General features: G+C 52.3%; 1 pseudogene; it reads left to right on the forward strand.

Moving 5' to 3' along the window:
• The first annotated feature begins 10,636 nt into the window (after window positions 1–10,636).
• Window positions 10,637–11,660, forward strand: LOC116572990 (annotated as a pseudogene).
• The last annotated feature ends 1,770 nt before the right edge of the window (window positions 11,661–13,430 follow it).

Genomic DNA, 13,430 nt, shown 5'->3' on the forward strand with positions numbered 1-13,430 from the left:
GAAAGAGAGAGAGAGTTCATAAGTACGCAGAGAGGCAGGCAGACAGAGAGAGAGAGGGAAACAGGCTCCCTGCTGAGCAGAGAGTCCAATTGGGGGCTCGATCCCAGGACCCTGAGACCATGACCTGAGCCGAAAGCAGAGGCTTTAACCCACTGAGCCACCCAGGTGACCCCTAGTATTTTTGTTTAGAGCAATTCACATTTCACTTCCATCTCTTTTGAAAAAGAAGGTTCCTGTTACCCGTGTAAATGGAGAGCCAGTATTACTTCCCGTTCATAGTAGAAATACCTACTTGAAACAAGTAAATTCAGAGTTGAGAAAATAACATTTCATTTTAGCTAGCCACTGCTTTGGGCCAAGCCTGGAAGCCTGATGCCCGCTTTCTTTGTTAAAAAGGCAGTTTACTAGGATTTAGAGAGATGTTAGAAACCCTGTAACATCTCACTGAAACATTCTCCTTGGTGGAGACAGAGATCGAACAGAAATGAAGGGTTTTCTCCCTGCCTGACTGGGTGCTGTGTTTGTGAATTGTTTACAGTCCTCTTGTACACTAATCCTAATCACTTCATATGCGGCCAGTAAAAGCATCCTAGGACTGTGGGAAACACTGTACAATCTTGAGGAAGCAATTTTTAAAGATTAGTCTTTGAAAGGTAATACATTTGCATGGTTTGAAGATCAAGCAATGTTCCAGTGCATACAGAGGAAAGTCTCAACTCCCTCTCCTGTCCTTGTCCATACATCTGTCCATCCTTCTTTCATCCACCCTTCCTTCCTTCCATCATTTCTTCTTCCTTCTTTCCATCCATCCATCCATCCATCCATCCATCCATCCTTCTATCCCCCTCCACTCCATATTGTTCTTAGTAGGCTTTCAATCCTTCCAGGATTTGTTGACCTAAGTATAAGCAACACAAATATGCTAACTTTTCTTTTCTTTTTAATGCAAATAATGGAAAGACAGACCCATTCCTGCCCTTACTTCTTTACTTCACAATACATCTTGACCAAACTCATTTCATATTAGTGCCTAGAGAGCATCCTCATTCCATAGCATTTTGGTATTTGGGTGAGTTGGTGACTGCCTTTGGCTCCCATGGAGTGATCTGGACCATAATGTATTGACAGAATTGACCCCCTTGTAGTTCTGACCCCGAACTACTCCATGGGGCTGTTTCCCTGAAATGTGGGAGCTCTGAGAGAATGGTCTCCCTTCTCCAGGGCCTGAGAGGCGAAGCTCCTTGGGGAGGTCTAACTTAGTCCTAGGTCCTATGTGAGTTCTGCAAACATTCAGGGAGAGTATCTTGTGTGCCAGGAGAGGTTGATGCAGGAAAATACCTCCTCTGGATTTACACTTGATTGATTTTCTTGGTTTTGTTTGCAGTTGGCCGTGGTGCCTTTCCTGCCTTCGCCTGGCTTTGTCTGGCTCAGGGAGGGGGTGTGGTGGTTGCTGCTGACCTGTGGTCCCCGTCTGTACCCCCAGTACCCCCAGCCTCTTCTGGCTCCTACTGCCCCATCCCTGCCCCATATTTTATGAAGATCTAGATTAAGGAGATTGAGGAAAGTCATGAAGAGTGACACAGCCTCAGGCTTTCTTTAGCTCTGAACTGGATAATAAAGTTCCATCCCCTTGTGCAGGAAGACCCTGGAAACGCCAGCATCCCCGTGTTTTGGCCTGAAGGGCTGTGAATTTTGTCCCCTGGCGCCATCTGGTGGAATGTTCATGCAGGAGCAAGCCCTCTGTCCGTAAACCACCCATCCTCCCGCCTCACCCAGCCAGGGCTCACCATTGCTTTCTATCTCTCTGATTAGGAGAACTCAGGTTTCTGATGGAGCGGGCATGCAATTCATTGGAATTCATTTAGTATGGGCTCGTTCTGGGCTAAGCCCTACGTCAAGAGATTTGTCTCATTTCATCCTCCCCCAGAGAAAAATAGATGTCAGCCCCTTAGCACAGATGGTGAACCTGAAGTTCAAGGAGTCAGGAGCAGGTGGAGGGAGACGGATGCCCCGGGGAGAGGCTTGGTCATGAAGCAGATACCGCCTCCCCCACCGCCATTTTCTAAGGCTGGACTCTCTCTAGGTTGGAGGCACTGTGTCTAGCCAGCACCCCTCCCCCGCCCCGTGCCCTGCCCACCTGTGCATTCATCTGTCTGCACTCAGCCCGGTTTCTATTGATTAACATGATACTGTGACCTGGCTGGCGTTCAGACACCATGTCCCTGTCCTCCTTGTCCTTTTCAGAGGAAGCAAGGAGCAGGGGAGTCAGATCTGCCACATGCTAGCTGTGTGTCTCTGGGCAAGTTACTTACCATGCCTCAGTTTCTTCATCTGTGAAATGGGGCTCAGGTGCCCCCAGCACGGTTGTGAGGTCCAGATGGCAGGCGTGTGCACAGTCCGGGAGTGTGTAACAGGGTGCCAGGGATGAGAGCTTGTACCACATCATCTCCCGCAGCGTCGTTGGTGAAAATCAGCCATGCTAAGGTGAGAATATTTAAAATGTAACTTTCTTTTGAAATTCTGGGAGAACAAAATTGAAAAACCTAGTATGGCTGCTACCTGGTATAAACAGGAAATTTCCCTCTGAGGTGCTGGCCTGGGCTAGAGCCCTCAGTGGCCTGGGGAGGGCATTCCTTTGCAACTCTGAGCTCAGCGAATCCCAAGAAACTGCTTTTTGCTGCCGGTGGAAGACAGGGGTTGGTAAGGAAAGGAGGTGGGATGGAGGGAGGAAGAAAAAATGGAAGAAGCTGGTTGAAATTGTAAATGCAGTCCAAGTTAGGGTCCCACAGTTTGCCGGGATATCTGCCTGCCTCCCTGCATTTCTTAGGGGAAGTAGCAAGCCTCCTCTGGAGACCATCACAGGAGCACTCTCCTGTTCCCCAGGCCCCATAACTGCCCCTGCTGCAGGAACTGAGGGGGTCACCTCTAAGGCTGTGGTCCTGGTGTGTCCCTCTCTTCTTTGCTGTATGTGAGATCGGGCTATCAGACCAGGCCCAGCCCTGGGTTACAGAGAGTGCAGTGACCCTGGAGTACACAGATGTCATGGAAGTCAAGCATGGTGGCATCCCAGCTCAGGAAGGGTGTGCAGCATGGCCCCTGGAGAGCTGGCTGCCTCCTTCCTTAGCTTTATTCCCAGGAGAACTCGGCTCTGCCCTTTGCTCTCAAGTCCTTGGGGAAACAGGGCTCTACCTCTCAGTGCCTCGGTTCTGGGGGGTTAGAGACTCGTATGCCCTCAGGAGTGAGGCGTGTGGAGCAGCTGGGTAGGGGGCAATAGGGAGGGGTTGGGTCTGTGGAGGGCTCGGCAGAGCACACCCTCCCAAAGGTCTTCATGCTGGGACACAGCAAGGGGAAGGCTAAGGCTAAGGCTCTTCATCACGCAGCCTCTGGAGCCTTTGTCCCCTGCCTCCTGTCATTGTGTGGCCTCAGGCAATTATGTCCATAAATGGGGGTAATCATACCACCTCTGAGGGTTGATGTGCAGACAAAATGAAGATGTTTCTCTTAAATAGTCCATAAAATATTCTTGATATAACACTTATATTTGCTCTCTGCGCTGTGGGACAAACGACCCCAAACTCAGCAGCTTAAAACAACACGCATGTATTAAGGCACGGTTTCTGGGCATGGCTTAGCCCGGGTCCTCTACAAGGTGGTAGACAAGATGTCAGCCCCAGCTCGGTTCTCGTCTAGGATGCCAGGGCTGACGTCTACCTCCAAGCTCCCGAGGCTAGTTGTTGGCAGAATTCACTGTCTTGCAGCTTTAGGACACGGGACAGAGTTTTCTTCAAAGCCAGCAGTGGGGAGAGACGGCAGAGTGAGTCCACTGGCAAGACTGAGTCTTATATAATGTAATATAATCACGGCAGTGATGTCCTAACACAGTGGCCATGTTGTGTTTGGTTAGAAGCAAGCCACAGTTCCCGAACACACACAAGGGGAGGGGATCCCAGAAAAGCATGGACACCAGGACACTGGGATCATGGGCCTCCCTGAAAAAGTCCATCCACCAGCACACCATTATGACTGGGCACTTACCACATGCCAGTGTGTGCAGAATTTCATACATATTATTCCAGCTATTTTCATTGTTTGATTAGTAAACTGAAACTCAGAGAGGCCAGGAAACTTACCTGGACTCAGCCAGCTAGCAAATGGCAGAGTGGGCTCTAAACCCTGTTCTCCCTGCTGCCCCAGTCTCGGGTCCTCCCTCGACATCATGCTCAAAGTTGGGGCCAACACGAAGCCATCCCCAAGGACCTCTAGGACCTTAAGGCACCTTGCTTTGGAGGTCAGTTCTCTCCCTGGCTTCAAGTCCTTCAGCTCTAGTTCTAGTAGGTTCTGCCCCGTGACTGCTGAGTTTCTCTGTTCCATCCTTCTTTAGCTCTGCCCCCAGGCATCTCTGGAAATAGTTCATATGTCTTACCCCAGATTTATCTCCACCTTGACTTTTCTGTCCCATGATTCTTTTGTCACATCCTTCCCACTCATACTAATGTTTCGATGGCTGCTGAGACTCCCTCCTATGAGGAAAGTCCAGTGCTGGGCACTGCATTCCCTCTGCCCCCAAGATTCTTATGGTCTAATACAGAGGCAGCACATTCATTACTAACTCCGGTCTGGTGGTTCAGAGCTTATTGGGGATAAGAACAGAAAAAAACTAAAGCACGACTTTTCTTAAAAAAAGTAATTTTCTCTCAAGGAGATGATAAAGAAGTCAGGAGTAGGCAACACAGAAGGGATACAGCATGTTGACAGAATCATCAGGGATGCAGGCCCCTCCTATCCAGCAGCTCTGTCTCATGGTCCAAAATGGCTGCTAAGTTCCAGCCATCATGCCCTCTTTCCAGTTAGCAGATCTGGTGATTTCCTTAGTCACATGCTCCCTGGGACAACTTGGCTTCCTGTTCAAAATGGAGAGTAATCCACTCTTTGTGTCATTATTTGATGTCCGTCCAGCACTTTCCTTTGCCTCTCACCAGACTAGAAGCTTCATGAAGTCTTGCATTGTATCTGTCTTCTCTGTTCCTCTAGCTCTGCTGTCTAGCACAGTGCCTGGCCCAGAGTAGGTTCTCAATGAATAGTTATTGATGGAAGAGACACTTTGTACATGTTCTTGGTATTATAAGTCAGAGTTAGCCTGACCCAAATCCAGAGTCTTCTGAATTGAGTCTATGATGATGAGGCCTTCATATGTACTATCTCATCTAATCCTCTCCAGAACTGTGAGAGATGGATAGAGCTGTTATCTCTAATTAGCAAATGGGAAAGCAGCAAATGTCATGGGTCTACTGAATGGGAAAGCTGTGATTTGAACTTGGCTCTCCTGACTCAAATCTCCTGCTCATTTACTTCCTGCCTTGCTGGGCCAGCAGGGTGCCCACAATCCCCTCCAGACCTCTGCAGCCCCGGTCAGCTCCTTGATTGTGAGCAGATGGCTCGGCAGTCACAGATGCAATCACAGGTACTCGGGAAACGTCATCCATTCAGACTATCCCAAAGTGGCATCTCCCTGCAGGAAGTGGAGGAATCCTCTGTGTTCAGAGGTCGTGGGCGCCAATGTCCATTGGAAGTCTGGTTCCTCAGTTCTTCTCTAGCACATTTCTAAGAACCACTATGGCCCCAAGCTCTTTTTCAGACTGTAAAGGAGGGGCAGGTGGGGCTGCGGTGGCCTGGGGTACATCTTTCAGTGAGTGCTGTGTGGGCTGCTGCTTAAGCTTCTGCCTCCCTCTTGGTGGGGCCCACCTGGTACAGAAGGTGGCAGGGAAACTCTGCCAGGTGGCCCTTGAGCCATGTGGGCCTCACAGAGCCCCCAGCCCAAGGAGCAGTACCGAGAGAGTACTGGGTGGGGGATGGTTCTAGTCTCTCCCCTCACACCCAAGAGATTACTCCAGGGAGGAACTAAATTTTAACTTGAGTCAAGGACTCGGAATCTCCAAGCTGTCACGGGAACTGACTTGCCAAGGTCCCATGCAGAATGAATTCTGTGACTCACATGACTTAGGAGTTCATCTGGCCCACAGGCCATCTGAGGCGGGGTTAGAGGAGGATCCAGATTTGACGCTTGCCTTGAAGAGGTCTCTAAGATTCTGCGGGGGAGGACACGGGAGGACCGGCCCATTCTGGTCACGGCCGCCGTGCTTCCAGTGATCACCAGCAGGTGGCGCTAGGCACTCGGTGGCCCTGAACTCCCAGAAGAAGGGAGCCACAAACCCCAGTGTGGGAGTAATTAGGGCAGGAGGCCGGCTTTGGGGCCCAGCTTCCAGTCATCTTCCCTCTGGAGCCCTTGTGCTTGGGCATCGTGGGGCAAGGGGAGTAAAGGTAGCCCCAAACAGGGTTCCTCTGGTTCTAGACCCTTTGGGGGGTTGTTCTGAGGTCAATGAAGGGCACCCTGGGCTGTGCTCCATTTATTCATCTTGAATAATGAGGGGACGGGTGGGGCAAGGGCAGGTGGGTGCCGTGGCTCCAGCTGGCATGAGACTCAGCCTGGGGCTCCAGCTCAGGCCTCTTCCCTCAACCCTCTGGCACATGTCCACACATGCCCACACTGAGCACTTCCTTCTCCACCGGGCAAAGTCCAGAGAACTCACGATGCCCCTGAGAGAGGCTGTCTGCTTCCTGGACCTGTCCTTTCCTCCTCCCTCCCTCCTCCTGTCTCCTTTCCTGCGCCTCCTCTCTTCCCTTTTTCCTTCCTCTCTCCCTCATCCCGTTTCCCCGAGGGACCCAGCAGGTCTAGTTCCAGCTCCCAGCACTCATCTGCAAAGGCAATCAGGGACCAATACCAGTGGGTTTCTAAGATGTGGTTTCCATGGCAACAGTTGCCGTGGAGACTCTCACCTCATTGAAGAGTGATTTGTGGGACTGGGTGTTTTTTGTTTTGTTTTGTTTTCCCCCCTTAACTTTATCTCCTTCCTTTTTCCAGAAATTCTGCCTTTGCCACTCACAGCCAGCAATGAGAGCTTTCTCCAGAGGCCTTCCCCACCGAGGGCCACTAAGACCTAGAAAGCATTTTGTTCCCATGAGGTTCCCCCCTCTCACAGGACAAATAAGGTACCCTTAATGGCCGGCTGAGAAGGCCTCACAGAGGAGCAGGCCCAAAGCTGACCTGGGTGCCCCCTTTTCTGCCCAGCAAGCCCGTCAGACCCCTTGCCTTGCCGCATGCAGCCAGTGGCTGTGAGCCCTTCAGGGTCTGCTCGGCAGCCATTTTCCCTACGAGTCCTCGAGTCTGTGGCGAGGAGAGAGACGGCACGAGTGGGGTGGTGGGGACATGAGGAGGTGAGCAGGGCTGAGAGGTGGAGAGAGGTGGAGAGAGGGAGGAGTCTGGGGAAAAGGGAGAAAGTGAGGCAAGGAGACCCAGGTCTTCCAGGGAGAGGAAGAGAGGGAGGGCCACCTTGCATCTGTAGCGGGAGCATCTCCTTATAAATCACGCCGCAGCCCCAGCCCCACACAGGCCTCTTCCTCTGCCAAGCAGAGAATGTGTTTGTCGACATGAAAACATATTAGGCACATGGCACCCCTCTCTCCCCCACGTTGAAAGCCATTACAATAATTAATGAAGGCAGGAGATTAATTAAAGAGTCGTTTTCCCCCATTCTCCCCAAATAGATCAGGGCAGTGGGTGGGGAACTTGTGCTGCACTGCAGACAGAAGACGGGGGCCGGGGCGGGCAGAGGGGCCTTCACAGACACAGCTGGAGACAAAGGACATTAGTAGACCGGGCAGAGGGGCTGGGGGCTGGGAGAGGCCCGTGGGGAGGCCCCAGCGGGGAGCAGGGCTACTGGGCTTCCAGGAACCTGGGATCAGCTTCCCCTCCTGGTTGATGCAGCCGAGGGTTTCCGTCACCATGGGAACAGGCCTGGGGGGCTGGAAGGAGTATGGGTGGCCCCTGCTCCTGGACTGGCCTCTGTGAGCCTGTGGCCCAGGTGGGCAGGGTCAGGAGGCCTTTTTGCCATGTGGTGTGAAGGCTGGTGGCCAGCTCCAGTCCCCCAACCTAAAGGCAACCCACCGCATGACCCACCTACGTACTGGTCACCACGTGACCCCGCCTGAAAGTTCTGTTCGTCAGCCGTACCCCACTGCTGGTGTGATGGGCCCGGTTTAGCCCAGCTGACAATCATTGCCTTTTTCATTTTGCCAAATTTGGAGCTCTTTCGATTGCTTCCTTCCTTCCCTCCTTCCTCCTTTCTCTCTTCTTCCTTTGGCCAACCTAGTTTCCAGCTTGATTTTGTACTTTGAGGAAATAGTCCTATAATGCCATGTGTTTCATATGTGACACAAGGGATTCAACTCATTCCATTCTGTGTTTTTTTTGTTGTTGTTGTTGTTGTTTTGGGTTTTTTTTTTTTAATTTTAGATTTTATTGTTAAGTCATCTCTGCACCTAACGTGGGGCTCGAACCCACAACCCTGACTAAGATCAAGAGTTGCACGCTCCCCCGACTGAGCCAGCCAGGTGCCCCTCCACTCTGTGTTTGTCTTGCTTGCTTCTGAGTCTTCCAGACGTTCTGGATTGTTCAAGAGCACTGCTTCTATGGTTTCGTATTTTGAATGATATTTTTCATATTTTTAATAAACATTATAGAGAAGAGATGACTTGCTATGTAGATGATTTCACATCACCAGCCCTTGGTATCTTTTCCTCCTTTCTGTTGTCATGTTTTAGGTTTTCTGTCTCTTCGTGCACTGGGTGTACTTGGCAGGTGGTTAACCCTTCCTGTTGAGAGACGGTAACTCGGCAGGCGTGAGAGGCGCGGGGGCAGCTCCCAGAGCCCCCTGATGCTTTATACTCAGGACCCTGCTCAGTGCCACACAAAGGAGCACACAGTTCACACACCCTGTTATGACAGATAGGGGCCTAGACTTTGCGGACACACAGCAGACAAGACAGATATGCTCCCCCACTTCTGGGGAAAGGACAGTTTGCTGGAGAGACGGACCAATCAATATACACACACACAAATATAGCTACAAATTGTGAAAAACAGGAAACAGAGCGAAGAGCTAGGCTCTATGGAAGAAAATGGCAATGCCCTATTTTAGGTTTGAGGCTCGGAGGAAATGACTTTTACGTGGCTGAAGTCAGCCAGGCGAAGCGAAGGGTGCAGGCCTCCAGCAGAGGCTGGACCACAACAATCTGAGGAGGCTTCAACCCCCGGGCCCTGGGTGTTCTGGAGCTGTCCAGGGCTCTGGGGGTTGGAGGGGGAGACCTGGCAGAGAGTCACGTGTCTTTGTAAAAATCACATATAAAATACTTCTGCTGTTTTCTGTTAAGGCCACTGGCTTCTCCCTCCACTGTCCCTGGGAGTGGTCAAGAGAAGGGAACACCTAGCCGGAGAGCACGTGCTGGGGTTTAAGGAGATGCACTTACGTGGCTGCTGAGTTCCACGTGTGGCTGAAGTTCAACTGGCTGACTTGGGATGGCTCACCTTGGCTCCTAGGTGCCTTCTCCTCTGCCAGGCAAAGAGGGGCAGTACCTGGGTGAGCAAGAGAGGCCCCACGATGCGTGGGGAGTGGAAGGGAAATGAAGTTTGCACTAGCCAGACCGAAGCTGGTCTGGAGGAGCATGTTGGATTTTGTGACCTCTGTGGAATTTGTCAACTTTTAAAAATGTGTGATTTTGTTTTGATTTTTCTCTTTCTATGTGCATGTTCAATATTGTACCTAATTTTGGTTTTGGATCTCTTCGTTGTTTTATTTTCTTTTAAGGAACCCCGGCCCTGCACCAGTAGATCTGGGATCTGCCCATGGTGGAGGAGGCCATCTGTCTCCTCCTCCAGGGCCAGAGCTGAACGGGAGACCGAGAGGGCATCCTCAGGTTCAGAACAGTGACTGGCTGCTTTTCCCTGAGCCTCTCCTCCATCTGCGGGCAGGTAGTGCAGGAAGGCGGCAGAGCTGGCCCTGGGCTTAGGACGGGGGCTCACTGCTATTCCGGGTACGTGGGTCTGATACCTAACGATTTGCAGGAAACAGCCTTTTCAGGCCTATCTCTCCCCCTACCCCTCCCTCCTGCCAGGTCACAGTGCCTGGAATGGTCCCATTTAAGAGTCACTCAGAGCGAAGGCATCGCCTACTCCACTCATTCTCTTAAAATACCTGGCACTATGAAATAATGTTTGCCCCTAACCACCTTCGTGTGATCTATTCGATGGACAGGACTGAATAAAATGCTGACGTAATTTTTATGCATAGTACGTAAAATGGTCTGAAAGGGAATGTGTGTAGGCTAGGAAGGATGCAAGGAAGCCACGGCGGTGTACAGAAGGCCTGTCGTGTATGATGATTGTGCTTGGTGAGAGTGTGTGTCCATGCGTGTGTCCGTGTGTGTGTGTTGGCGGGGGCACACGGCCTGTGGGGCTCAGTGCAGTGTAACCTGCAGAGTTTTCCCAAGAAATCTGGTTGTGGGGGATTCTGAAGGTGGGCCCTGCAGGGGAAGGGGTCTGCTTGGGCTCTGGAGAGGGGGGTGAGCTGGAAGCCTGGTCCCACCAGGAATCTCCAGCCAAAGCCCCAACGGACCTCGATCCCACAGGCCAAAGCCCAGAATTGGCTTTGACCAGCAGGCTTTAACCATAGTTAACAATATTGTATTATATATTTGACAGTTGCTAAGAGAATAGATATTAAAAGTGCTCGTCAAGGAGACCGCCAAGCGCTTGCAGACCATGGCCGTGATCTTGGGTTATTGGGACATCCGCGGGCTTGCTCACGCGATCCGCCTGCTCCTGGAGTACACAGACTCACCCTATGAGGAGAAGAAGTACACCATGGGGGACGCTCCGGACTATGACAGAAGCCGGTGGCTGAATGAAAAATTCAAGCTGGGCCTGGACTTCCCCAATCTGCCCTACTTAATTGATGGGGTTCACAAGATCACCCAGAGCAACGCCATCCTTCGCTACATTGCCCGCAAACACAACCTATGTGGGGAGACAGAAGAGGAGAAGATTCGTGTGGACATTTTGGAGAACCAAGCTATGGACACCTCCAATGAGCTGGCCAGGGTCTGCTATAGCCCTGACTTTGAGAAACTGAAGCCTGGGTACCTGGAGGGCCTCCCTGACAAGATGAAGCTCTACTCACAGTTTCTGGGGACGAGGCCTTGGTTTGCAGGGGAGAAGCTCACTTATGTGGATTTCCTGGCTTATGACATCCTTGCACCGAATATTTGAGCCGAAGTCATTGGAAGCATTCCCGAACCTGAAGGAGTTCATGGCCCGAGTTGAGGGCCTGAAGAAAATCTCTGCCTACATGAAGTCCAGCCGTTTCCTCCCGCACCCGATATACTCAAAGCTTGCTGTGTGGGGCAGCAAGTAGGACTGAGTGAGGGTAGCTGCTGGCAAGAAGCAGTGCTGTGTTGTTGGGCCATGGCCCTGGAGCACAGCTGGACTGCCGTGAATCCCTGGAACCAGCGATCTTGCTTCTTCCCCTCCTGTTCTTTCTGGTAACTCGCATTCAGCCTTATTGGGCCCCTTTACCTTTCCCAATGCAAATTTGTCTAGGACCTTTAAAGGTGAACAGCACCCCACTTTTCTTCACCGGAGTGCCCTGCAGACATGATCCTTCCTGCACACTTTTCTTCCCTGAGTGCTGGTTCTGTGTGTGGAGTCCGACCGCATCCCTGGCCCTCGGGCTCTGCCTGAGTTCCCCAGGCACTGCCTGAAGACTGGGGTGCAGACCTGGTTCCCCCAGCGGGGTCTCTTCCTGGCCCTACCTGATCCCCAGTAAAGCCTTCATCCCAAAAAAAAAAAAAAGTGCTCGTCAAGAGAAAGACCATTTTTGTAACTCTGCGTGGCGATGGATGTTCATGTTGTGATACACACAAATATGGAATCCCCATGTTGTACAGCTGAACCCAAGCTGTGTTAGATGTCAGTTACAGCCAAACAAGCAGGCGGGGTCTGTACACAGCCTCCTCCACCACGGCGCCCAGAATCTGGCCCGAGGGCTTCTCTGCCGTCTGCTGTTGCCCGGTGCCAAGCGCTCCCAGGATGGGGCCTGTGGGGAGAGGCTCTGCCCCTCAGCCTTTCTGGAGGCTTTGTCTGGCCATACCCTTCACCCTGCAATATCCCCCTCCAGTCACTGTGAGAGTCCGGGGGCCTCCAGAGCAGAGGGGTCCCTAGGATGCTCTCAAGGGGTTTTGCAAGCCCTCCGGATTCCCAGCAGACACCTTTCTTTCCTCTCCTCGTTCAGGGGCCCCATGTAGCTGCTGTGGCCTCGCTAGGTCTTGGTCGGGGGAGGGCGCCCGCAGCCTTGTCCCTTGACCTCTACTTCCACTCAGAGTCAGTCCTAGAGCTCGGACCTTCCTCCCACTTACCGGGGTTCTGTCTTAAACGCTGGAATGCGGAAAGCTTCCCTCTCCTTCCAGCCAGCTCCTGCCCCCGCTGCCCATGGAAGGGAGTAGAAGGTGTGGAAGAGTGAGGCCGCCTGCCAGGCCTCTGACTCCAGGACTTGCTTGCTTTTCTCCCTCAGGACACACTGCTGTGTTCTTTGCTGTCTGATCTTTCCAAATGGAGTTTGGGGAACATCAAGTGGAGCTTTTAGCTTCCTTCAGGAAGCTCGGGAGTGTGTCTTGGGGTGCCATACTGCTCAATTCTTACTGCTTCCTCGTGCTCTGACCCGGCTTCCTAGCCCCAGCTGGCTCCAGAGCGGTGGGATCCCACAGCAGCTTTACTCTAGTGAGGTCTGGGGAGTGGCCCGTCCCAAGCTCCTGGTCCCCTTGGACACATGGCTGAGGCTCCTTGCTGGCATGTGGGAGCCTTGCTTGATGGGCTGGCCGAGGCTGGGAGCCTGACACGGGGCCTTTGCCCGGTTCTGGGCCCCACAGCCAGCCTGGTGAGCCTGGAGGACAGGAGAAGGCTGTCGGCCTCCTGTCACGATGAGAACCACCCCCGGGTTAGAAAAAGAACGTAAATAAGAAGACAGGACAGTTTGGCCAACCAGGCTGCCTCCCATCTGGACGTTAGCATCCTTCTGGGAACAGCGTGTGATGACCTCATGTGCCAGAGGGTTTCCTCCAAAGGGGGGGGGGAAGAAGTCTTTGATCCACGGTGGCTGGTTTTTCTGAGGCCATTTTTAGCCCCTCATCTAGGCTTGTGATGCAGAGAACCATGAGCGCTTGGGTTTCCTGTGACTGTTCCAGTGCCTCTGTGGAGCGGGTGTCGTGCCAGGGCCAGGGTGTGGCCGCATCCACGTCCACCTTCTCACGCTGAGGGGGTGGCAGGCACCTGGAGGACCTGCGCGCCCCTGGCCCCGCAGGAAGTGCGGCATCATGGTGCACGCAGCCCGGCTTCCGGGAGGGACAGGCTCTACCCTTCCAGATGGAAGAGATAAAGTTAAGAAATCATGCTAGGAAAAGACGACACATACTTATTTTAAAACAAACAGGAAGTTACATTACGGCTCTTTGGGCAGAAAGAGATGTCTATTCCACGCGAGCCC

The sequence above is a fragment of the Mustela erminea genome, chromosome 14 (assembly GCF_009829155.1).
Source record: "Mustela erminea isolate mMusErm1 chromosome 14, mMusErm1.Pri, whole genome shotgun sequence".
In the NCBI taxonomy this organism is placed as follows: Eukaryota; Metazoa; Chordata; class Mammalia; order Carnivora; family Mustelidae; genus Mustela; species Mustela erminea.